Source organism: Suncus etruscus, chromosome 14, assembly GCF_024139225.1.
Source record: "Suncus etruscus isolate mSunEtr1 chromosome 14, mSunEtr1.pri.cur, whole genome shotgun sequence".
Lineage (NCBI taxonomy): Eukaryota > Metazoa > Chordata > Mammalia > Eulipotyphla > Soricidae > Suncus > Suncus etruscus.
In genome coordinates this window covers 57,962,755-57,990,613 of record NC_064861.1, presented here as the reverse complement: position 1 = coordinate 57,990,613, position 27,859 = coordinate 57,962,755, and the positions used below count along the sequence as shown (strand labels likewise).

The following is a 27,859-nucleotide window of genomic DNA, read 5'->3' as shown; positions in this document are numbered from 1 at the left end:
TTTCTGCTCTGGTTTTTATTATTTTTTGCCTTCTGGTTGTGGTTGGATTTCTCTGCTTCTGTTGTTCAAAATCCTTGATGTGATCCTTTAAACTATTGATTTTGTCATTTTCCTGTTTCTTGATATAGGCCTGTATTCTATGATTTTCCCCCTAATTACTGATTTTGCTGTGTCCCACAAATATTGACAAGTTTTCTCTTCATTATCATTTGCCTCAAGGAATCTTTTTATTTCTTCCTTGAGTTGCTCTTTGAACCAGATGTTGTTGAGCCGCATGTTGTTTAATCTCCAGGTATTAGTTTTTCTCCATTGATTCTTCTTGAAGTCAGTTTTGACCTCTGTTGCATAGTGATCTGATAGGGTGCTTCTAATGATCCTTACATTTGTGGTCTTATATAGGTTGGCTTTATTTCCCAAGACATTGTCTATTCTGGATAAGGTTTCGTGTGGGCTTGAGAAGAATGTTTATTCTATTTTCTGAGATGGAGGGCCATATATAAGTCTATTAGCCCTAGATCTTCGAATTTTTCATTTTTTCTTTGCTATTTTTCTGTTTGGTGGATCTGTCCAGTGGTGATAGTGGAGTATTGAGGTCCCCTACTATCATCACTTTTCCCTTCATGTGTTTCTCCAGGTTTGCGAGCAGTTACCTCACATATTTTGATGGATCTACATTAGATGCATAGATATTGACCGAGTTAGTACTTCTTGATCTAATGTTTCCTTGATTAGTAGGTAATGACCCTCTTTGTCTCTGATCACTTTCTTGAGTTGAATGCAATTTGGTCTGATATAAGAATGGCTGTCCCTGCTCTTTTTTGTTTTCCATTGGCCTGAATAATTACTTTCCATCCTTTTATTCTAAGCCTGTGTTTATCCTGTAGTTGTAGGTGTGTTTTTTGCAGACAGCAGAAGTCTGGTTTATTTTTCCTAATCCAGTTCTCTACTCTGTGCCTTTAAATTGGAGAGTTTAGTCCGTTAACATTTAGGGAGATTATTGACAGAGATGTCTGTTGTGTAGTTGTGCTGTATAGGGTGGTTTTTGTTACAATCGGGGGATTGGATTGTGTAATTCATCTCTGAGTAGGTCGTTTAGGATTGGCTTTGTTTGCACAAATAATTCAAGTTCGTTCTTGTTTGAGAATGCTTTTAGTCTGCCCTCCCATATGAATGATAGATTTGCTGGGTATTGGATCCTAGGTTGGAAATTTCTTTCATTCAGTCTTTTGAATATGTCATTCCACTGTCTTCTTGCTTGAATTATTTCAAATGATTGATTCTTATGTCCCTTCCTTTGTACTTGAGGTTTTTTTTCTCCCTTATTGCTTTGTCTTTTGCCATTTGGATTACTATATGTCTCGGTGTTGGTTTATTAGGGTCTATTTTATTAGGGACTCTCTTTACTTTCTAGTTTTGAATTGAAGTTTCTTTCCAGAAGGTAGGAAAGTTCTCTACTATTATTTCCTTGACTACTTGTTTTTTCCCTTTTCCTATTTCCTCCCCTTCTGGTATACCCACAATTCTTAGATTGTTTCTTTTGTCCTTGTTCATTAGATACTGGACTTTTCCTTCCAGTGCTTTGCCTTTTATTTCTTTGTTGGTTTCTTGGTCATTTTTTGTTTGCAGTTTTCCTTCGAGTTCTTCAATGTGCTTCTCCAACTCTGTGTTTCTGCTCGTAAGGCTTGTTACTTTGTCTTTTAATCCCTTCAATTCTTTTTGTATGGAATCTCTCATGTTCTTTAACATTTCTTCTTTAATTTGGCTGATTCTTTCATCCATAGATTTCTTATACTCGGTAGCTAGCTTTTCTTTCATTTCTTTTATCAATTCTTGCATTTCATTCTTCATGGCTGCTTTTAGGTCTCCTTCCCATGGATCTGTGCATTTTGCTGGACTTGGAAACTTGCTAGGGTTTGTCTCTGTATCTCCAGATATTAGGGTTCTTCTTGATTTACCCATATTTCTTTGCTTTTATTGGTGTGGTTTGGAATGCTGTGCCTTCTAAATTCAGGTTGCTTTGGTCCCCTGTGGTGTGGGGATGAGTCCCCTCCCTGAGCATGGTTCTAGAGGGGGTTGTTGGGTAAGCTCACTGAGGTTTGACTCCTCCTGTGCTCTTTATGTTGTCTGATTCATTGCTTTTCTCTTTTGTTGTCAGCTAGTGCATGTCCTCTCTTGGGCACAATGGTGGAGGGCGCTGTTGAGCCTAGCTCCTCGCCCTCCCTCCCCTATTTGGAAGTCAGCCCTCCTTCAGTGGGTGTGGTCAATTTCCTTCTCCTTATTCCTGCCATCCAGTGCATTTGTGCTCCTGGCCACAATGGTTGAGAGCACTATTGAATCTATGTCTCTCTCCTCCCTCTCTGGAAGTCAATGAAGCCATGCCCCCTCTGAGCCTCAGCATAAGAAATTCCTGTAGTCAAACCCACCCAGTATCTGCTCTCAGCCCTTGGGGAGTCTCAGGTCCTCTCCGGGGCTCAGGGGGGTAGGCTGCTCTAGGTTAGCCAATGATCCACGTGGCAGGCCCAAGCTCACCCAGTCTATTGCTCCTAGCCCATCCCAGCAGCGCAGAGTGAGTCAGGTGCTCCTCCTCACCCGGTTTGCACTCAACTCAGGCTCAAGGGCTCTGCTGTGTCGAGAAGCCTGTCTCAGGCTCCCACGTGGAGAGTATGGAGGTGCCTGGGAAAAGCACTCACCCTTGTGCTCTTCGCTTGGGCTTGGGGTCCCTAGGAGGGGTGCGGGGTGAAGCAGCAAGAAGCCTGTCTCAGGTTCCCATGTGGAGAATATGGAGGTCATAAATATACCATTTTTGCATAAAAAAGGAATTAACATGTTTTCTTCATTTCCCCACAATGTGTTGTTTGTTTATGTAGTATTATATACTGTGTTACAGGTTTTTTGAATGGTTTATTTTGGGCCAGACTTGATAGTACTCAAAGCTTACTTGTGGATTCTCTGGGGTGCCAGGGGCCTGGTAACGAACTAAACCCATATCACAAAGTTGACACTAATTATATACAAATATACATGGATACCATAATTATATACCCAGGTAAAAATGGGTACACTTTGTTTATACTTTGTTTTGTTTGAGGAGGTTCACCCTACTCTGCTCTGGATTTACTCTTGACTCTATGCTTGGGGATTACTCCTGGTGGTGTTTGGAATACCACACATAGTGCAGAGGATTGAATATAGTAGACCTCATGCAAGGCAAAGACCTTCTTTATTGTAATATCTCTGAGACCACCAATGTTTTTACTCTTTATAAACTGTGTTATATCTCTTTCAGACAAATTTATGTCTTTGGTTGGGGTATTTTCAGTTGTCTTTATACATCTGTGGGCTATTCCCTAGGCAGTATAGATGGTCTTACCTGCTGGTCAAGGTAATATTTGAGTATACAGTGCTCCTGGTGCCCACTGTGTCATTGACCCCAAAGGCCTCCCAATACTCAGGAGTCAACAGTACTGTACCCAGCAATACTAAGACAACCAATTAATGCAGGAAATCATAACACACTATAACTCTTTTACAGTTGCTTGGCCCTATAATTTTATTATAAACATAATGTTCCTGGAAAATTAATCATGTAGTTAATTTATAAAAGATCTGGAGTGATAGTACAGTGGGCAGGACACTGGTGTTCCATGAGGTTGACTTGGATTTGATTCCCAGCACCACATACATCTGCCCACCTCTGAGAGCACCAGGAATAATCGCTAAATGCACATCCAGAAGTAGTAATGAGAACTGTCAGATGTAGCCTCCCAATAAAGACTGAACAGAAAGAATTATAAAAATAAAATAGTTTAGAGGAGTAAGTACAGTATGTTGGTTGTTTGGCTTGCATGTGCTTGACCTGGATATGATTGTCACGTATATGGTCCCCCATGCTCACCAGAAATGATCACTGAGTGCAGAATCAGGAGTAAATCCTGAGCATCGCTGATTGTAACCCAAAACATAGAAAATTGTTAAAATGATCTTATCAAAAATATTTCTATGCTAAGTTTATCACGTCATTTGGAGGTAATTTTGTCTTTTCCTTTACTTCATAATAAAATTTTCTACCATCTTAAATTGGATGCTGTCATGGGGAACATTGGTGGCAGGAAAGTTGCACTGGTGAAGGGAGGTGTACATTCTATGACTGAAACCGAATTATGAACATTTCTGTAAACATGGTGCTTATATGAAAAAATATTTTAAAAAGAAAATAAAAGAAAATAGCCAAGGAATTTGTTTAGGTATGGAATGTTTCCAAATTTATACCAAAAAGACAAAAGTAGACATATTTTGATGATGTAACTGATATATATCATATTGAAAGTTGTAACTAAATATTGGTAATTAACTCATTCTGCGATTGTGATGTTTATTAATATAATCATTTTTATGTATTATTTTGCATTATATAATTTTTGCTGAGACGTCTTAATTTATTTTCATTGATCATAAAAGATTCTCCCATTTCTCATTACCAGGATATTTTAGAAATGTAATGGAAAACTAAAAGAATTAGGTAATTTATTATTTTATGATTAGGATAATAGAAACAAACTAGTAACCACAGAAACAAAATCTCAGTCCTATATTTCAAATGATATGACAGAATCAACCTCATATCATATGAATAATGAAATTATTATGTAATTGGGGCCAGCACAATACTATAGAAGACTGGTCTCTCGCTTTGCACACAACCAACTCTATTTCAATTCCAGGCAACTCATCTCCCAATTCCTACCAGAAGTGATCTCTAAATGCAGAATGAAAGTAACTGCTGAATACCACCAGATGTGACCAAAGAAATGGCAACAACAAAGATAATGTAATTTATAATAAGACAATGTATAAAGTATTAGTTTTATTATGATTTAGAACTGTGGTTACAAAATACTGCTCTCACATTTGGTATTGATGTACAAAGTTAATGCACCCCATCATGAGGTGATCAAGATCCTCTGTATCTGCCCTTGTATGACTCAAAAAAAAGTATGACAGGAAGTTGTTATTGTTATTCAGAACTCCTAGAGTCAAAGTTTAAAAAAGGAGATATATATATATATACATATATATATATATATATATATATATATATATATATATATACATATATATTTTGTTCCCCAATTCACAATACAGACCAGGCAAAGGGCCTGGTTTGAGGTGTATATAAGGACCATTTACTTACCTCCTCTTCTCTACAGTCATTGTAAAGAGTACAGCCTGTGGTAAGCATTGGGAGACCTTAAAAAATAAAAAAGAACATATGGAAAATATATAAAGATTTCAGAAACCTACTATAAGTGACTCTTTGATCTTCAAAGACAATATTTATTGAGTAGAATGACAAATTTTATTAACAATATTTTTAAAGTATGTGGCATTTTTAGTTCTCTAAATTCTAAATTTAAATGATGTATTTTCCTATCTCATCATTATGAGAGTTTGATGATAATATTTTAGGAATACCTGGAAGTTTTCCTTTGTTCTTTAAAATAATCACATTATGAAAAGAATAAATATTTATTTTTTGAAGGATACATCATCAGTCTGAAAATATAATTGGACACTCAAAAACTCTATTTAACCTAATCTACCTGCAGTGAACCTTCCTTATTACTTCATTTTTATTTGCCATGAAAAATGATCAATGCAATAAAAGAAAGTTTATCTTTCTCATGTATGTATATATATATATATATTTACTAAATATCCTCTTTTTAAGAAAAAATTGAGACCACCGAACATATATCTTTAACATGCACTTATGATATATTTTCTTGTTTTGGTGGTTTTCATTTTTTCTACCTGTATAAAACAACTTTAAAATTAAAAAAAAAATACCCATATCTGCAATACTGTGAATCAACCCTATATTTTGTAAAGAAAAATCTGGTCATTCTAATAGTGGTAGTCTGTGGACTGTATTTAGAGCAGTGCTTTGTATAAAATATAACATAGCCCATGTAAAAATGCAATGTGTTATGCATGCTCTCTGTTCTCACAGAGTACACTAGGAAGAAAAGAGAATGCCAGAAAAGAAGCATAAAAGGAACTGCAAGAGGAAAGCATGTTCACGAGTGAAAAGAGGTAACATGAAATATTAGTTCTTTTTATCTTCAATGACCCTGTAGAACATTGTGTCTCTATTGTAGAGTTATGGGTAGGATGACCATTTTGCATTTCAGGAAACTGAGGCTAGGAAAACCTAATGAAAAAGTCAGGGGTCAGAAGCAAGCCAAATTGTAAAAAGAATAATCTTAGCTCTTGTCAGTTTTTCATAAAAAGTGGTGGTTTATCATGACAGTAGAACATATTAAGATGGTGTAGATATAATTGCAGCACAAAAGGAAAAAAAAGACTTCATAATAAAGGCAGAGAATACTTAGACAGGAAGACAGTGCAGTAATGGATGGGGAAAGTATTAAGTAAAAAAATACTTATTCCTAAATTCTTTGGAGAGGTAAATATAAAGACTTCAAGAAAACCAACAAATACTTCGTAATTATTTTCAAACCGATTTTCATGAGAACCGAAATTGAATGCAATCCCAAATAGTTGAACTTTAAATTTTAAGTATGTACTCATTTTTTTTAAAATAAAAATGAGTTTGTCTCTCCTATATCTTTTTTACAATTCTCTTAAAGGGTAGTTTTATAGGGAAACTATTACAATAACTATCTTCCCTAGCAATACTTTTCATAAGATCTCTCTCATATGGAAAACAAAATTACTCAGCAAGGTAGCTCAAAGGATCAAAGAAAACCCTGATTCCCAGTGAGAACTTTGTGGGAAGAATCTTGAAAAGGAGGAGATCCAGATATCAGGAAGTTGGAAGAGGCAAGACAGTACACTGGCAATGAGTCTGGCATCGGGATGATGTATATGGAAAACTATCAACCAATATAAGAAAGATTATACTAATGTCTCCTTATCATCTGATATTCTCTCAAAAAATCTAATGTTCTTTCACTTTGAGGGGAATGTTCTGTTCTTACCTTACCCATGTCTTCATTCTTGAATTAAAACCTTCATTTTCCTCATCATTGTTGATACTGTTAATCTTTCTTTTTTATTTTAGAATATAGGCTCAACTAAGCTGACATCTCCTAGCCCTTTATTCTGTTTTTTTGACTGGTAAATGGATAAGGCTGGTTGCCTTACACTACAGCAGAATAATATTAAACAACCAACCCATCATCAAGATTCCCTGTTTTATAGAATACCACGGAATAAAGAAGCGATATTAAAAGTATTTTGCCACTGGGTAAAAAAAGCTAATGATACAATTAGTGTTAAATATGTGTTTCCTTATTTTCAATCTTACTATTTTTTCCTAACACAGGATAAGATATCTTTAAAAAATACTATAAATATTTACTATTATCACTCCAGAAAAGTCAAATATATTGAGAAATTATAAACTAAAATTTAATTTTCCTATAAGAAATAAATCAGCATATTTTTGAAAGTAAAAAGTCACAACATTTAGTATCATCACAAATTTAGTTTTGATAAAAATACAAAACAAACCAATTAGAAATCTTAATCTTTATTGATTCTAGAGTACTGCATAAAATATATAGAGGGGAGTTTCTAAAGAACAGAAAAAATGCAGAAATCACTTTCAATTTTTTATTGGAGAATTTAATACAAAGATTTTGTAATTTAAAGCTGGTATGAAAAAGGGGGAATTGAGGTTTTCAGGAAAGAGATTCTGCCAGGTTTTAGAGGCCAAAGAAACAAGCCCCAGATGGAGCACTGTGGACTTCTGCCATTTTCTTGGTTGGGCTGAATCTCTGCCACTTGCATGCATCTGTCAAAGCAAAAGACAAAATTCTCTTTCATCCCACCCTCCTATATCTACCTCCACCACCCACTGCATTCATTTCAAAATATATTTTATTTTATTCTCATGACTTATTGTAGAAAAACTTTCGAACACCTCTCCTCACCAAATGCAGCCCACATTCTGCTGTGCAGGAACTTACTTTTATGTCTGGAACAGGTGGTTATTGTTTAAAAATATCAGACAAAACTCCTTTAACTACTATAAAAAGCATAGTTTTTGATGCTTTATATAATTTTCTGAGCAAATGGCATTAAGAAATTTGCTCTTACACCTGCCTACTCTTCATATTTGCATAAATGTTCATTGCTGCACAAAAGTAGCATGGCATTTGGTTCTATTTAATGCAAAATAAAACCCACACACCCAGAGGATTTGTCCATCTGTAAAGTATCCTCTAAAAGAGCCATAGACTCTTTAAGGTTTGGAAGAATAAGGATGATTTCCAAATTTCATACCAAAAGAATTATTTAAACCAAAACAAAACAAATATTAAGAACACATTAGAGAAATCCACATTTATTTTTGCCTCTCCACTATGTTTTCTACTTGTATGTTTTATATTATGAAACTTAGACAATGGATTGTGGGAGACTTTCCTTAATAATGTTAATGTAGGTTGGAGTCAATGTAAGAAAATATTTTTAAATTCTGATATAATTTGAGAGGAGATAGATGGTTCAACAAATTCTTAAGAATCTAAAGTTTTTCATCCCCAGCATCTCATGTAGTTTTCAGCAATGCTAAAGAAAATTCCCAAGTTTAGAGCCAGAAGTAACTTCTGAATAGCACTGGATGTTGTGTAAAATAAATCAAAATATACATGAGGTAATTGAAAATACATGAGGTATACATGAAGTGTGGTGGTAGGGTGTTTGCCTTGCCCATGTTTTCACTGGATTTGATCCCTACATCCTTACATGTTCCCTTAAACTTTTCCAGAATTGATCCCTGAATACAAATCCATAAGTCCTGAGTATTTCCACCACCACCACCACCACCACCACCACAACCACCACCACCACCACCACCACCACCACCACCACCACCACCACCACCACCACCACACAGACAAAAAAAAACAAGTGGTCCAGGAGAAAGTACAGTTGGTGAAGCACATGCTTTGCATAATTTGGTCTGGGTTCAAAACTGTTGTCTCTGACCACAGCCCAGAGTGATCTTTGAGCAGAAGCCATAAGCCATGAGTATTATCAATCCAGAACAAACATAAGAATAAATTAAAAAACACCTAAATATAAGGTGATCTAAAAATAATAAAGGCACAAATAACAGAAAAATATTGAAGCTGAGTCAGGTTGCATCCTTAAGTATATATCTAAAGATATTTTATATCTATATATTCTTTTATATCTTGCTTCAAATATAAGTGCTTTCAAACATGTGTGGAATGAAGTAGCAAATTGCCTCATGTTTCTCCTATTCGTCATCATGTGCTTTCTATGTACATGTGTATATGCATGTTTGTATCTATATGTCTTTGGTTTCTTGGTGACACAATGGTACTATTTAATAACTACTATTTAATGTATTACTCAGTTGTGTACTGTAATATACTGAGTAGATTTAATGTACTGAGTAGTACATTAAGTAGTGGTTTTCAGTGACTACTCCTATCCATTGCTAGTTCTAAACTGAGAGGATAATTTGTTTTAAGGACAGAATTTGAGGTAGCTGAAGTGATAGCACTGTAGGTAGGGCAGTTTGCCTTGCACACTGTCAACCCTGGTTCAAACCCCAGCATCTCATATGCTTTCCTGAGCTTGCCAGGAGTGATTTCTTTGTGTAGTGCCAGGAGTAACCCCTGAGCACCTCTGAGTATGGCTCCTCCCAAAAGGATACGAATTGAGGCTGAAGAATATAAAGCATTTCATTCTTTTTCTTATGGTATCATTAACTTATCTATTATTTATCAAAAATAAAATCAACAACTTTTTCAATTACATTACAATGCAGTAGTTATCACAATTATAAAATTGAAGTTTTATTCATCTAAATACCTTTTCTACATTTATCTATATGCTGTTTTGGAAAAACACATATTAAATTGTAATTTCCTTTTAAAATATCACATTTCCTCTTCTGCCCATAAAAAAGGTCAAAGTTCCATATTCTTGTCTGTTTATGTAATTTTTTTATCTCTTCCTTTACGAATTTATTCATTTCTTTAACTCACTGCTGATATTTTGGTCTTTTAACATTGGATAGAAAAATCTTGTGTTTTTTAAGATATATTACAGCACCTCTGACTCACTAGACTTCCAAAACTGTTCTCCAAATGTAATAATAAGTAAAGGGTGATTCAGATATTGCATGCATAGATGTGCCCCAATAATTACTCATTTTATTTTGTTTATTTTTATTTTTATATTTTTGGTTTTGGGGTCACACTTGGTGGCACTCAGGGGTTACTCCTGGCTCTGCACTCAGAAATCATTGTTGGCAGGCTTGGGGCCCATATGGGATGTCGGGATTCAAACCATTGTCTGTTCAGGATCGGCTGCATATAAGGCAAAATGCCATACCACTGTGCTATCTCTCTGGCCCCTATTATTACTCGTTTTAATTACTGATTATAATTAGTTTATTTAAATCTTGAGTACATGCTCAAAAGATAAAATTATGGATTTTGTTCTACTTAATATATTTATCTTCATCACTGTCATCTCTCATCTAAATTACCTTTTATTGTTTTTATGAAATTTTCTAATGGTTAATTATTTTTGTTACTTTGACATAATCTTACTTCACCACATGTGATTTTGGAACAAGTTATATATCTGTTTTCCTTAGACATCTTCAAATTTGTCAAATGAATAATCTTTAACGCACAGACATTCGCCTGTGTTATTAGCTAATACAATTACTGCAACATGAGATAAAAGTCTATTTAATGTTTGAAAACATGTTTGAGTGATCAAATAAATATTGAGTTGAAAAATAGCTGCTTGTCTATGTGATGTACTCTAGTATAATCATTAAATATATTTATAGAATAAATGCATATCATAGATAAAATTACAGGGTGTGGGAACCTATATAATATAGTAAAATAACAGAATTTAATTCAATAACCTTCATAGATATCTATTCCAAATAACAAAATTGATATATTAAACCTTAAGCATAAACCCTTTTGTTCATGTAAAAATATGTAGAAATTTGTTCTTATTTTATCTTGGATGTACTGAGTTAAATAGATCCCTGAACCACCTTGTCTATACTTCAACATTTACTGGACTAGAAGATTAATTTTAAATGGTCCTAGGTAGTCTGTGATCCATGGAAATAAGTGCAGTCCATTTACCTTTTCCTCTCATTTTCACCCTCTCCTTACAAGGCAATTTTCCTGTCCTTAAATTCTTTGTGTGGTTTAGCATGAACTAATGACTGCACATTTATGCCTATGAGAGTTCATATTCTGAATTATGGCAGGGATATTTTTGACATGAATTTTTATTGTACATATTTGGTGCCAAAAATAAGAGAAGGGGAATAGAATAATGAACTGTTTGAGAACTTTTTTTCCTTCTCTGACATTATGAAAGTCGAAATGGACAGGCCTAGATTGATGGCCAGATCCTTAAATGACTTATAAATTAGTGAAACTCAAAAAAATGGCTCTGGCTTTATCCTATCATTATGTGTATTTGCATATGTGTGAAAGAGAAAGAAACATACCCATTCTTTCCACATGTCAACAACAAAGTCACCACACATGAACATTAAAAATATTTAATTTGGGAGATGTGTAGAAAAATTTTACATTGATTTTAATTCAATATATTTTATATGTGGTGATAAATACTGCAGTAATTTGAAAAAATCACTGTGATTTGAAAATTTAAATGCATATAATCAATACCAAGAGGGAATGAGAGAATGGAATGAAGTATGATTCAGATTCAAATATATGTTCATATGTGCTGATATGTTATGTAAAGTGCATACATATGAAGAGGGAAGATAAAGATATATATACATATACATAAAGAGAGAGTGAGAAAAAACATGTTTAAAAATGTGATTAAATTCACATCTTTTTTTTAAACATGTCTCAGAGAGATAGTGCAAAGTTTCTACAGCAGATAATGCATGTGCCTTAGACACATCAAATTGGGTTCAACCTCAAAACATAGAGTTTCTTGAGAACTATTAGTATTTATTCCAAAATAAAAGTGAAAAGCCAGAGAACATCCTGATATGACCCTAAAACAAACAAACCGAATTGAGTTGTGTCTCAATAATAGAGCTTGTGTCTCTCATGAATAAAGTTTGAGTTCAATATCTAGATCACTTCCATACAAGAAGAAATATTTTATTTTAGACTCTTATTTTTATTTTCTTTAATGTGTTTTAAATGAGAGATGGAATAGAAACTATAATAATAATAATTATTATTTTTGTTTTTGGGGGCCATACCCCATGATGCTCAAGGGTTACTCCTGGCTATGTGCTCAGAAATAGCTCTTGGCTTGGAGACCATCTGAGATGCCAGGGTATGGAACTGCTGTCCGTCCTAAGTTAGCAAGTGCAACTCAAATGCCCTACCACTTGCACCACCACTCAAGCCCTAAAAATTATAACTTCTTTGTGGATAAGATATTTTTCATAAATATCAACCTGTAATTAGTAAATAAGTTGGAGATAGTTTGAATTGCAATCTCAAGGTTTTGTGATTCTGACATTTGAAAAATGTATTTTTTCCTCAATTTCTTGTTTTCCTGCTTTAGGCACTGTCTGGAATACTATACATTAATTTAAATTTATAAACTATAATTAAATAGTGCCTTATTTGAACAACTTATGGCAAATTTTACCTGACATTAAAATAAATAAGGTTGATTAGATATAGATGTTTAACTATGGGAATAAGTTTAGATATACAAAATCATTCCTTCCAGTTAACAACTGATAATGTAAAAAAACTATAATTCTCTTCATAGTCATTTTCCATGATATTATAGTCTTTTATCTGTGAGTAATCTGGCCTCTTCCTCATTCTTTCACTTTATGCTATCACATAAATATTGTTTGTGAGAATAAAAATCAATGGCTTGATTCATATATCCATGTTTCAGGTACCTTAAGCAAAATCATTTTTTAATATTGAGAATAAAGAAGGAAATTTATTTCTCTTAAACTTTTGATCTTTGATTTTCTTTGAGTTGTCAACTATGTCTGAATGTTTGCAAAAATTTAATAGCTGTATTTGGTTTTTTTTTGTCAAAATTAATGTTGTGAAGATTTTCACACCATGAAAAGATAATTAATCTGATGGGACAATGGCACACATCAGAAAAACAGGAAATAAAAGGTGAATGGAAAGTGGTTAGCCTAGACACAAAGAGGTTTTCAGAAGAGCAGTATTTATGAAAAAGGCAGATCATTTTATCATTTATGTGTGGGAATCTTCTCATGCATTTTTTCTGGGATCCCTGAAGAATCCCTGACCTGGGGCTGGAGAGATAGCATGGAGGTAAGGCGTTTGCCTTTCATGCAGGAGGTCATCAGTTCGAATCCCAGCGTCCCATATGGTCCCCCGTGCCTGCCAGGGGCAATTTCTGAGCATGAAGCCAGGAGTAACCCCTGAGCACTGCCGGGTGTGACCCAAAAACTACAAAAAAAAAAAAAAAAAAAAAAAAGAATCCCTGACCTAATCACTTTATAACACTTTCCTTGTTTCGCTGGTTTGTTTTGGTGCAGGAATGACTCCTCCCATGAGGTACTCTGATATCTATTTCTGAGGCCCCCTCATTGTTTCTCCACTAACCATGCAGGTGAGGGTTTTCTGAATGAGGAGCGACTTAAGTCTGTGGTGCTTGGTATTACTAGGGATCCATAATGGTGCTCAGAAACCTCTCAACTCTAGCATTGTGTGCTCAAGGATTTCCACAGCAGAGCATGGTGCTTGTATCATCACGTGGTGAGAGACATTACACCAAAGTCAGCAACATTCAAAACATTCACTTTTACTTTTTCTTCTACTGGTTCTCTGAAACTCCAATTCTGGAACATAGTAGGTAGAGAGTCATACTGTTAATTTTTTAAAGAGATTTTATTTTCTGACCAAATTACACAATTACATAAAGCTTGGTTGAATTTCTAGAAATAAAAGTCATAATTATTTCTCTGCCTCTCAACCAGGATTATTCTTATACCCAACTGTTCAGAATGTGAAAATATATGCACACACATACATACATCTATACACACACAACTGCCATCTTTAACTCCCAGTAAAATTTATTGTGACCGTCCTGCCATCATTCAGTAAAATGTATTTCTGAAATGGTTCTCACTTCATAATGAATCCTCTGTTGGGAAGACAAAGTGCCAAGCCAACAACACTGAAATGGATATGATGTGACCCAATGTATTAAAAATCTAATTTATTTCCTCTCATTGTATAAGCACCATAAATTTTTTAATCCCTGTTTTGTTCTGAATATTCATAATCCTTTGAAAGTGGTATTCTTTTTTTCTAGAAAAAAGTAAAGCATGAAGGCTGTACTTGTAGTAGAAAATGTTAGGGTAGGGGCCGGGTAGGTGGCGCTGGAGGTAAGGTGTCTGCCTTGCAAGCGCTAGCCAAGGAAGGACCGCGGTTCGATCCCCCGGCGTCCCATATGGTCCCCCCAAGCCAGGGGCGATTTCTGAGCACATAGCCAGGAGTAACCCCTGAGCATCAACCGGGTGTGGCCCAAAAACAAAAAAAAAAAAAAAAAAAAAAAAAAAAAAAAAAAAAAAGAAAATGTTAGGGTATATCTACTTGTTCAGAATCACTTGAGGTAATTTAATAATTTGCATTTCTTTCATGTGTGCTTGAAAAGTATACTGTGTTACAGTCAATAGGTACTGAAGTCACTCAAATCAAACATTGCTTTCTCATTCCCTCTTCTGTGAAATGAAATATCTGAATCAAGAATTACCATATCTTAGAGATGAAGGCTGTATAATTATGCCAATTTTCAAAGCAGCTCAAATGGTTAGATAAAATGTATTTAAAAATCAGTATTTTGCACTGATCACTCGATTCAGTCTCATTAAATAGCATTACCTTACTTCCAGACATCAATTAATGCAATGGCTAGAGGATGAATCTATCTATATTCCTGGTTTTAGTTTACCATTAACTTAGGTGCATAAAAATGAACGATATAGGATAGTTATCATGCAAAGAAAATAATAAAGGATGAATATTTAATGTTATTATCTCAAGGAATAGAAGCAAGAGTTAAAGTCATGATAAAACAAGAAAAAAAGTACTTTACAGGAGATTGAAGGTTTATTTTATTCCTGCTGTCTTTGACCTCACAAAAGATGATTTAAGGTAAATTGAGCTTATGATCTTGGAAATAACCAAATAATCATTTTTATTTTATTAGTTGAAATCATGATCAATATTTAAAGACAAACAAAAAACCACTAAGCAAAACAACAATAATGTATTAGATATTTATCAACATATTTTGGACTTAAAAAAATTAAGTCTTAAGTTGTTGTTTTTTTTTTTTTTTTGGTTTTTGGGCCCCACCCGGCGGTGCTCAGGGGTTACTCCTGGCTGTCTGCTCAGAAATAGCTCCTGGCAGGCTTGGGGGACCATATGGGACAACGGGATTCGCCGCTGTGCTATCTCTCCAGGCCCAAGTCTTAAGTTTTTTATAACATCATTGCCTTCATAGTTGCAATTTCTAGTGACAAGTTTTGCTTTCAGTGCACTTTTTTTTTTTTTTGCTTACAATTCCTGAGGTCTGTAACTTCTTTTTCAGTGGATATATTCCCAGAAATCTTAGCTGAGGTATTTCATGAGAAGTATAGTAGGCTTTGGAGGTGAAAGCAATGAGCGTCAAAGCTACATTTTTCTATCTGTACCTCTTCTTGGTGGAGGTCTCAGTTTGACCTATGCCTTTACAAAGTACGTATGACTGTATTGATGAGGTCCTAGAAATTGAGATAGATCCTTACCTTTTAAGGGTTCTTGGTCTGAGTTTTTCACTCCTACTCAAAGAATAAAAGTATCAAGAACTGGGATATCAGAACCTCAGATATATGTTATGCACTATGTATTCATATATGTGTAGATGCATGTATCTATTTCTATCTGTGTGTGTATCAATCTATGCCTACCTATTTATGGTAGACTGGGTACATATTCCTAAATTATAGGCTTAAATTTCTCATTGTGTTACATAAGTCAATATAATAAGCTCTGTTTTATTGTGAAGTTTCTTTTCAAACTATATTGATATTAAACTGTAAGGTTTTCTTTTTTCTTTTTCTGATGAAATGAATATGGTGATACAAATAAATTCTACCCCACAAGAAAACTTGATACCTTATTCTTAAACTGTGGAACCCATACTCTAATTTTATGAACAGATAGGGTATAGTATGTAAAATTTTCACTGAAAAGTGAATACAAATACCATTTTGCCACCAATATCAAGAGAGAAAGTATCCTATCAGTTGTTCTCCCTTCTGAGGTTTTGTAAGTGCCAGCTCTGGTCCCTTGGCTTTAAAGAATGGTTCTACTTTTTCTTTTTTTCTAAGATTGTTAGTTCACAAGATAATATGGTTCTTTCATATATTTGGTACCTCCTAAAATTGCTGCAATTTTAGGAATTAGTAAGACTCTAATTCCTATTTTTAAAAATCCCTTGATGTTGTTCAGAATAAAAACATTGTTAAATACTATGTTCTCAAACATTTTTATCAGCAATCATTGATTATTACTATTCCTTTTCATCCAAGTAATTGCAGATATAACCATGCTCTAATATGTTTTACATTACTTCCTTCCCAAAAGATAGTCACTGACAGAAATGTACTGAATTATCTATCAATAATGGCATCTTTCAGTGTCTTCATTTTTATGAAACCAAGTACATGAAAGAATGTGTCCAAGTGCTGGGCATAGTTCAACAGTTATGCGTGGCAAAAACTCAACACTCTTTCTTTTATAACCCCATTTTTACTTGATATTTATAAAATGCTAATAGTTGGATCAGGCAACAGTAACATATGCAAAATTGGTTTGTGAAAGAAAAACTGTATTTAAATTAAATACTAATTTTGCACAAAGCAAATTGATTTTTATATAGCAAAGTTATACCCATCTTAAGAGCACAGATAAGCAGATTATTATCTAACGATAATATAAATCATTAAATTATAAATGTTATTTTAATATATTTTTTCAATCTTTCCATTGTATGTTATTTTGAATTTGGATCTCATTTTAATATATTAATCACATAAAATTAAACTGTCTTCTTTTAATAATATGCATCTCTGAAAAGACTATATCTTAAGTATATTTCTAATGACAGCATATACACATAACACTTGAAAATTATATGAATTATTAAAATATGTTTTAAATTTCTGGGTGAGGGACATGAAAAAATTTAGGAAATGATTTAAGAAAGTAGTTATTTTTTTTTCTGGTGCCACCTCTAAAGACCTCACAGACGCGACCGAAAGTAGTTATTTTCTAAATCTCAAACAAGTCACATATTTTATATTTTATCTCAAGATCTACTCCTGATATTTGCAGGAGTTTATTTAAGAAATTAATAGTGTGATATTTTTATTTCAAGAATTCTATTTAGATAGTACTATAATAAATTGTTAATTGGTTATGAAAAATGTATAGACATATGGTGTTCCCAAGAGGAGAGACTCACCTTCAAATATGGTCATAATACACTAAAGAAGTCTTTTTTTTTCTTTTTGTCTCACTCCCAGTGACGCTCAGAGGTTATTTCTGACTATGCATTCAGAAATAGCTCCTGGCTTGGGGGACCATATGGGACACTGGGGGATTGAACCATGGTCTGTCCTAGGTTAGCAAGTGCAAGACACTTTACAGCTTGCGCCATTTTCTGACCCAATAAAACACATAATCTTAAAATAAAGAAGTGGATATAGTTATATTTGAGCGTAGAAGAGGGAACCAGTTATAATTTCCCAAGGAAGAAATTAAAATGCTAAGAAATCATTTATGGTGAGACAATACTCATTGTATTGAACAATACTCATTGTAGAATGAGTTGCATTTTCTATTGGTTGTGTGCAGTTAGCTATTTCTAAATGGAAGGGGCACTAGGAGCAAAGATAACAATGCATGAAATTACACACTATTTGAAGAAGTACATTCAATAATGTCAGAGATAATAATCAAAAACGGTCTCTCCTTTCTGTATTCAAATAATTGTTAAGAATTACAAAACAATTACAAGTCATTCTGGCTTTAACCACTTAGATTTAGACCAGGAAGCACACTCTAACAACAATTTAGCATATCCTGTCAGAAGTGCAAGCATCTATTTATATAATTAACCAGAAACTTGATTTTGGTTAATTATCTTTCCAGGTAAAATCCCAGTTATTGAAATAAAACAATATCTTGCATGCAAGTAATTGTGCTTCTGGTGATGATTCAAGGCTTTCTACTACTTCTCTCTTTAGAAATGTACGATGAACAAGTGCAAACAAAGACACATTGAATTCATTACTGGTTAATTTTTAATTATTTTTTCTTCTTATATGTTCGATAATTTTTATTGTCGCCATTTTTTTTTTTTGGTTTTTGGTTTTGGGGCCACACCCAATGATACTCAGTGGTTAGTCCTGGCTATAAGCTCAGAAATCGATCCTGGCTTGGAAACTATATAAAATACCAGGGATTGAACCCAGGTCCTCTCTGGGTCAGCTGTGTGCAAGGCAAATGCCCTACCTCTGTGCTATCGTTCTTGACCCTATAGCCAAATTTTTAATGAAATATGCATGTCCAGTGGGAAACCTCACAGAGAGTCCTAGTCCAGAGTTTCAGAAGCTTTTGCTTAGTTTATAACTAAATCCCCAACATTAGTCAACATTTAGCAAACACTCTAGACATAGCTTGTAGTGTTGTTTTTTTTTTTACTGGAATATCTTCTATGGAATTGAATACCGTGGTTTCTTGTCATATATTAGTTGTTGCTGTTGTTGTTGTTATTATTATTATCATTATTAAGACAGTTAAAATAGTGTTTCTCAACTATTTTTTGACCCTGACTCCTTACTCACCCTTTTTCTACCTGAGATTACCCTCACCTCCACCATCCTATAAGTTCATTCATAGCCTCATGTTGAAATTTCTCTTTTAACTTATTTTCACAGGTGACCTTTTTGAATATTCTATGGCCCTTGGGAGTCCATAAATTATCCAGTTGAGTAATACTAATCCATGCAGGATTTAAAAATAACTTTGATTATTTTTTATCTTTTATCATAGCATTGCAGCTAAATAACACACTAGACAAACTATCTTTGTCAAGTTTCCAGTGAAGCAGAAAGAGTTAACCAAAGGTCAAATTCTCATTTACAATGTGAAGGAATTAATCCTTCACATAAAGGGCTCTTGTTTTTAAATCTTTGTCTACAAACTGAAAATCTTCTTGACAAGCATTCGGATTCTTAGGCCTGCAGCATACTAAACGCATAGAATTAAAAGATAAAGGACTTGAATATCTAAATATTAAAATACTTTTCAGTATATTATGAAGTACCCCATTGTGGATCTCAATCCACTGAAATACATTTGATCATTTATTCCTTCATGTAATATTGCACATATATTTAGTACTTTTTTTTGGTTTTGGGCTATACCCTGTGACACTCAGGGCTACTTATAGTTATGAGCTCAGAAATCACTCCTGGTTTGGGGGTCCATGTGGGATGCTGGGGGATCAAACCAAGGTCTGTCCTAGATTAGCGCGTGCAAGACCTTACTGCTTGCACCACTGCTCCAGCCCATATTGTGTAACTTTGATAGAAAAATAAAATTAGATGAATCAGAGTAATATTACAAAAAGATAACAATCCTTATCTTGCACATTGTTGACCCAGATTGGAATCGCAGAAACACATATGGTTTTTGAATTCTGAGAAATTTGATCTTGAATAGATTGAGAGCAACAATGACTACCAATTTTCAAAGAAATAAATAGAATTGTGAAGTGATCCATGTTATTATTATATCAAATTTTATTATTTAAATTAGAATAACAGAAAACTTTTAGTCAGGAAAATGACTGAATAATTTTGTATGAGTATACTTAAGTCTGTGTATTTAAGATAATAACTACACTTTTTAATTATTTACTTACAGATAGTGGTAGCCCTCAAGATGCGCATGAGAGAGATTAGGTATGACTATATTTTAGGCAAGTTTTTGAGGCAATAGCTTAGTGAAGTAAAGAAGCAGGGGATGATGTTGAGAAGGAAAATAAGTGTCAGAGAGTTTGTACGTTGCATATCTACAACATCAATTAACATCACAATATTTTGAACAGTTTTTTAAATACAGGTTATCTATCATTTGAATTTGCCATAAACTTAGAGATTCTTTGCAAAAGAATGGTCTTTCTGGGGTAATGCTATCATTGGCAGGCATTCACGTACATAAACACACATACATACACTTATATTATACATCTTACATCCTTGCTCAGTGAAGCCCTCTGATTGCTACTGGAGTTATTTGGGGTTTTTGTTTGTTTGTTTGTTTTATATTTTTGGGAGGGTCACACCCGGCTTTGCTCAGAGGTTACTCTTGGCTCTACACTCAGAAATTGCTCCTGCCAGGCTTAGGGGATTATATGGGAAGCCGAGATTCGAACCACCATCCTTCTGCCTGCAAGGCAAACACCCTACCTCCATGCTATCTCTCTTGCCCCTACTGGAGTTATTTGTATCAATGCCTTTTTGGTACTTTGTTACTATTTTACAGAACGTAACACAACCCCCCTTTTGGGGGGGGGTTTGGATCATGCCCTGCAGCGCTCAGGGTTCACTCCTGACTCTATGCTCAGAAATCACTCCTGGCAGACTCAGGGACCATATGGAATGCCGGGATTCCAATCACCATCATTCTGAAATCAAGGCAAATGCCCTACCTTCATGATATCTCTCCAGCCCCACACAACCCTTTTTTACAATAAATTCAGTATTTACTTACTTATATCGTAGTCAAGAAAGTACATTTGATGAAGTTAAGATATGCACTTGACTATGTGTCCTATCTATTACTTGACACATAGTGAGTACTTGTAAAATCAACATGCTTTTATTAATCTATGGATGCATATATAAGTAAATCATATGAAGAAATTATAGGAACACATAGAAAACTTTGCTAATGGTTGGAAAATGTTAAATTGAGTTTGTACATTAATTGTCCATTAATTTATTTTCATTTGAACTGGTTCAATTCACAGTAAAAAGATGCTGGGAATAGACAAAAATTTTTGAGAGTACACATAAAAGCTGCACAAAGTCCAATGTGACCAACACCATTGATGTCACACATATTTAAAATATAAGATATATAATTTGTCACAGAAGAGACATTAAAATTTTGAGGGAAGATTTACCGTAAAAGTGTTTTTATACATTAAAAAGGATACTGAATTGGGCTTGGTAAAATGCAAACTGTACAAACATCATCACATTTTTAGCAAAATAAGTGGAAAGGGGTTTGTTTAGATCTAACACCCACATAGTATTCTTTCTTTGCTAGAAAGCACCATTTACACAAACTATTGTAGTCATCAAAATGGATAATTATGATTCCATGGCATCTCTTTGAGAATCAGGATGAAAATGGGTTTAAGGGCATTAACAAATTTGCTCAGTACAGCACTGTAAATTAAAATGGCAGTTTTTCTTGCTTTAATATTTATATTCTTTTAATATATTAATGTTGAACATCTCTTTCACATTTTCTGACCTTTTCAGATGTCCTTCGCTTATCACCTAAGTTGGTCCTATTATTTTATTTTTAACATTCCCTTAAGATCAGGCTGGTTAAACACTTTCAGGTTTTATCCTTCTTATAAATGGAAATATCCCCTCGGTTACAGTCTTTGGTTGGTGATTTCTCAAAACAAATAAATACACACCTATTACAAATCCTGGCTGTAGCAGCTCTTTGGTTGGTGTTTTCTCAAAACAAATAAATACACACCTATTACAAATCCTGGCTGTAGCAGCATTCCAATGAATCAGTGTCTTTCTTTGAGGGAAGATGGAATAATTTCTTTGCCTTTTGCTCATCATCTGCTCTTTGCTCCAATTATTTCTAATTTGGAGCCCTCTCTTCCCATTCTTCCCTCTCAGTTCAATCTTCTCTCTCTTGTATAGGGTGAAGGATTATGGTTCCCATAGACTCATGCCAAGATGCCAAATTACCAGTAAGTAATTAAGGAAGCTCATTCACAAACAGGCATGATAATTCAATTGTGTCAAAGTCAGAAGAATGATCTTTCTTCAATATGCTGACATTGTAAATCACATCAAAGAGGCCATATTTATTCCAGATCATTATACCTTGATGACTGATCAATTTGACCATCTCCCTATTCTGTGGGCACACAAAGGAATCATTGTCTGCTTTTCATGGCCATTTATCATACTTTTGGCTTTCAAATGCTGAGGCTGAGATAAAAGAAAAAGGTAAATAGTATATTGCTGTCTAATCTGAGAGTAAAGCACAATCATACGTCTGTTTTTAATGGTTAAATATTACCTCCACTTATATTGTATTATGGAATAAAGAAACATTGTAAGCACCAAGTCATTAATATAGTGTACACCTGATTCTATTTACTTTCTCTGGTATTGTAATGAAAATAAGGCTCAAATGTTAAGTCTAAGTTTGATTACAGTTCATAGATAAAAGATAAAAATATGGAACACAGTATAGAGGTGGATGTGTATACATGTATATACACATACATAGATAGATATACATATATTGTTTTACAAGTATTATTTCTGTTACTTGACCAGGTAGTTTTTTATGTACCTAAAAATTCATACCTGTAAAATGAAATATTTTATTAGTGAGTGAATTTCTCAGCTTGATATCCAAGTGATGCTCCACACAAATGTACTTGTTGTGTCATACGTATTTCATCCACAAAAAATATATTTATATGAAGACAGGGAATTTCTAAAGAATATGCACCTATTGTATGCCCATATAATATATTATCCATAAACTATGTTGAGTTGCTTAATGGTAAGCTGCATAAATATGTAGCAACTAATAAGAAAATTTTAATTGATTTTTCAAAGGCTTGCTTCACTCCAAAAGTAACTACCATAGCTTAGTATGCATTATATCATTCCATCTTGTGCCAGTATTTGATTAGCATTTGCTGTTTGACATTACACTAATGGGCTTGTACTTTGCATGTTATTTTGAGACCAAAGACTCGATACAGCAATATACTTTGCAGTGCATACATCTTCATTTTTAGATTTTTATTTTTCGTAAGGACATACAATAAATAAATATAAATGTATCACAATTTTCACATTCTTCTTTGGTGGTTTGCTTGTTTTGGGGACATACCCTGCAGTGCTCAGGTATTAATCCTGGCTTCTGCACCTCAAAGGGAACAGTGACTAGAATACAAAGGCCACCCACAGAATGGGAGAAACTATTCACCCAACACCCATCAGATAAGGGGCTATTATCTAAGACATACAAGATACTGACAGAATTTAAGAAAAACTCCAGTGGGTGGGATAAAAAAAAAGATAAAAAAAGGAAAAATCTAACCCCATTAAAAAATGGAGAAAATAATGAACAGTTAATTCCTCAAAGAAGAACTGCAAATGGTCAAAAGACATGAAAAAATGTTCCACATCACTAAATGTGCAAACTAAAAAATAATGAGGTGACATCTCACACCACAGGGACTAGATATATCACATAAAAAACAAGAACAATCAGTGCTGGTCTGGATGTGGGAGAAAGAAACTCTCATTCACTGCTGGTGGGAATACCATCTTCTCCAGCCTTTATGAAAAACAATATGGAGGTAGCTCAAAAAACTGAAAATTTATCATATGGGAATATGATCCAGCTATCCCACTTCTAGGGATATACCCTAGGAACACAAAAACACAAAAGAAAAAAGCCTTCTTACATCTATATTTATTGCAGTGCTATTTACAATAGCTAGAATCTGGAAACAACCCAGATTCACAACAACATATGAGTGTCTAAAGAAACCATGGTACTTTGACAAAATGAGATACTAGTTACCCTTCAGAAAAAAATGAAGCCATGTAATTTTTCTATACATAGATGAACATGGAAACTACTATGCTGAGGGAAAGAAGTCAGAGGGAGAGAGATAGACACAGAATAGTCTCACTCATCTATGGATTTTAAGTAAAATAAAAGACACTATTGCAATAATACACAGAGACAATCGAGATGAGACTAGAAAGACCAGCCCATGATATGAAGCTTACCACAAAGAGTGGTGAGTTCAGTTAGAGAAATAATTACACTGATAATTATCATGACAATGGTAGTGAGTGAGAGAAATTAGAAAGCATGCTTGGAATACATGCAAGGTGTTGGGGAGGAGGAAGATGGAGAGTGTATTGGTGTTGGGAATGTTGCACTGATTGTTTTATTTTGGGGGGCACACCTGCTTATGCTCAGGGATTACTCCTGGCTATACGCTCAAAAATCACTCCTGGCTTGGTGACTGTATGGGATGCTGGGAGATCGAATTGCTCTCCGTCCTAGGTTAGCTGCTTGCAAGGCAAACGCTACTGCTTGCACCACCAATCTGGCCCTAGTTTTTTTTTTTATCACTTAAACTGGACTACAAACATGTTTGTAATTATGGTGCTAAATAAAGATGATAAAAAAATAAAACATATCAAGTAGAATATAGATTAATGTACTAAATACAATGATTTTCAGATAATGCTTTTAATATAAGCTGAATTAATTATTTCAAAATAACCAGAAAAAAAGAAACAAAAGAACTAATAGGCTGATTACTAGGAAAAAGATCTTATTAAACTTCACAATGACTTGATCTCATTGTGAGACACTAACTTTTACAAAAATGTTCTTTTTTCATTATCTTTATTATTCTTGTTTCAACATTAATTATTTTTGCTTCCACTTACTAGAAGACTATGTATTTTGATCAACTATGTCAACTTTGTAGTACATAGATTTTAAACATTTTATAATAAGAATATTATACAAAAAATGAAATTGCTGAGGGACAATATGGTATGCCAGGGATCAAACCCTGATTTGTCCCAGGTTAACCATGTGCAAGGCAAATGCCCTACTGCTGTTCTATCATTCAAGCCTTGATCTTCCTTATGCTGATGTGCATTTATATACCAATTTTTTAAAAAATTCTGAAAGCCTACATTTTTTAATTTAATTTTTTAGCTGATACTATCCTAATAGCTACCTTTCTATAGCTAATAAGCCTATACCTAATGATGATTTTATGGAAATATGTTTATTTTGACAAAAAGACAATTGAACAAACATTTGTGGCACTTTTTGCCTTTTTTAATTGTTAGATGGCTATAAGGAATCAATAATGGTTACAAAATAAAAAGGAAAAATAAGTGAAGTATGAGAAATTATTTTCCAGTAGTATATAAAAGACTATAGAATATCAAATCTAGTACTCATAGAGAAATATATAATGATGATATAATGTATATAAAATATATATATATATTCCGAGGTTATAATCTCCCAATATAAAGTGTGTAATTTATATTCAAAAAAAGGCAAAAGTCAGGTTAATTCATTTCCTTGAAAATAACAAAATTGGAGCCGGGAAGAAAGAGGCAAAGGTTGTCCTATAGACCCAAACCCTTGTAAGAGAAATGGATAAATAGAAAGAGAAATATACTCTTTCCTAGTCTTGCCTCCTCTAGAATAATCAGTGTTCTGTTTTGTTGCCATATCTTCTGGTGATTCCCTTATTGGTGACTAAATCCAATGGTCTGGTAATGACCAGTTAACAAAACAGAGTGTGTTGCTTTCTCAGGAGCAAGAGAATTGACACTTGAAAACCTAATCTGTCTGGTTTGATCTCATTGTTCATTGGGATTTTGATTTGATGCTGTGAGAATGTATTTGTGTGTGTGTGTGCTTGCACACGTGAGTGCACATACCTGGGTTAAGGCATCTATCTATCAATCTGTCTGTCTGTCTATCTATCGATCTATCTACCTACCTACCTACCTACCTACCTACCTACCTACCTACCTATCTATCTATCTATCTATCTATCTATCTATCTATCTATCTATCTATCTATCTATCTACGCATTTACTACTCTCAATAATTATAGACAAATTTCTAGAAAAATAGCTTATTTGAGACCAGACTGCCTGGGTTTTAATCTGGTTTGTACCAATATTAAATTGATTTAGTATATTGTATTGCCTAACTGACTCACAGTCTTTCTTTATCTTAATACAACAATGACAATATCTAATTTCCTAGGTAATTATGAGTTATGTACAGGATTAAGGATGTGGAACACATGGGGGAAAGTGCCCAATTAGAACATGATTACTATTTGTATTTTGTTACAAATAACTAAGAAAATTCTGACACCCTACAAAATCATGATCATTTGCTTCTACTATTCTTTATATAATACTTAATATGAAGTGTATGCTACTGTCTCCTAAAGTATTAAAACCAAGATTTCAGTGGACAATAGTGCTTAAACTGGAGTCTCTTTCAGCAGGTCTTAAAAGAAATCAAGGCTGAGGAATAACACTTCTAGGACTGCATTTGCATATTGATGAACTCAGTAGTTATGATGGCCCTTTAACCCATTTCAATCTCTCTGGATGACAACCCTTTGTTCTTTTAAATAGCTTTGTTACTCATTGCTAGCATGATTCTTAGTTTGAATCTTCTTAATAAGTCTTGTAAAGCAGTTTATATCCTTTCATAAGAGCAGAATGCAATGCAATGTCTCAACTTAGTGAGAAAGATGGCCCAAACTTCTACAGTCACTGAATAGTGAGATCTTACTAATTTGTCAATGAAGCACCAAATCGTGTATTTTGAATAAAACTGAGGGGAAAGATGAAGGATGGGTTCAATGATCACATAGTTTTCAACAGCAACCCAAAGCTTTTGTTATATGAATTATTTTGATTGTATAGCCAGCAATATTAAAACATGGTTGTTTCATTATTGATGTTATCTGGTTAACTCCAGTGAAAGATTTTACAGAGACACCTTAAGTCTAAAAGAGGTGGAAAAAAGTGAGAAAATTAAAAGTAGATTGTTAAAAATACTAAAAAGTGATCAGAGTGCTTTGAAAAATGATGAAAGTATAGAAGCATGAGAGGAATACTGAAATATGTTTTCTTCTTTGTTCACCTGGCTCTGTTCACCAGTCTTCACTCAAGAGCAATGCCCTTCAATAATCTATATGTTCACTTCTCTTCACCTGGGGTAGTTTCTCTTTTTTTCTATAGGATATAAAACTTTCTTAATCAAACCATTATCAAAGTGCAATAGTTTGTGTATTTTTTTCTGCTCAGATCTATATTATAAGCGACTTCAGAAGGTTTTGTTTACATTTGCATCTCTATTATCAAGTGCACATTCGGTGCTCCTGAGGTTTCCTTTGAAATTATATCAAATATGCTACTGTATTCTTTCTTAGGCTTAACACAAAATTTTCAGCATCTGCTAAAATTATTTGAGATGTTGTTCAGAGAAATACTGAGCTATAAGAAGTTATTTCTTTCACAAATGAGAGATTATATTTGTTGGTTCACTAGAATTTTTTTGTACAATACATAAATTTTTTATGAAGGATTACTCTATAGAAACTAAGGAGCTCTGTAGAGCATACATCACTGTTATGAATATTTTTTTACACTTGGAAGTCATTTGTTAAGGGAAAAATTCATCAGACATACAAATGGAGATTCAAGGATGTTACCACTGAAATAGTTTAACATGTCTAACTAGTTATATAATTAGGAGAAGTAGAAGTAGGCTGGCATAAATATCTTGGGTCAATAAACTTAGAAAAAAGAGTAGAAGGCTTGCAAAAAAAAAACCCTCATTTTGTATGCAGATATTCAGTATTGTTACAAGGAAAAGAAACAGCTATTAT

General features: G+C 34.0%; 1 non-coding gene across 1 annotated transcript; it reads right to left on the bottom strand.

Moving 5' to 3' along the window:
* Window positions 1-5,117: 5,117 nt before the first annotated feature.
* On the bottom strand, window positions 5,118-5,248 carry LOC126028803 (small nucleolar RNA SNORA51). Its single transcript, XR_007502515.1, has one exon. It is a non-coding gene; the product is annotated as a small nucleolar RNA SNORA51 (small nucleolar RNA).
* Between the last annotated feature and the right edge of the window lie 22,611 nt (window positions 5,249-27,859).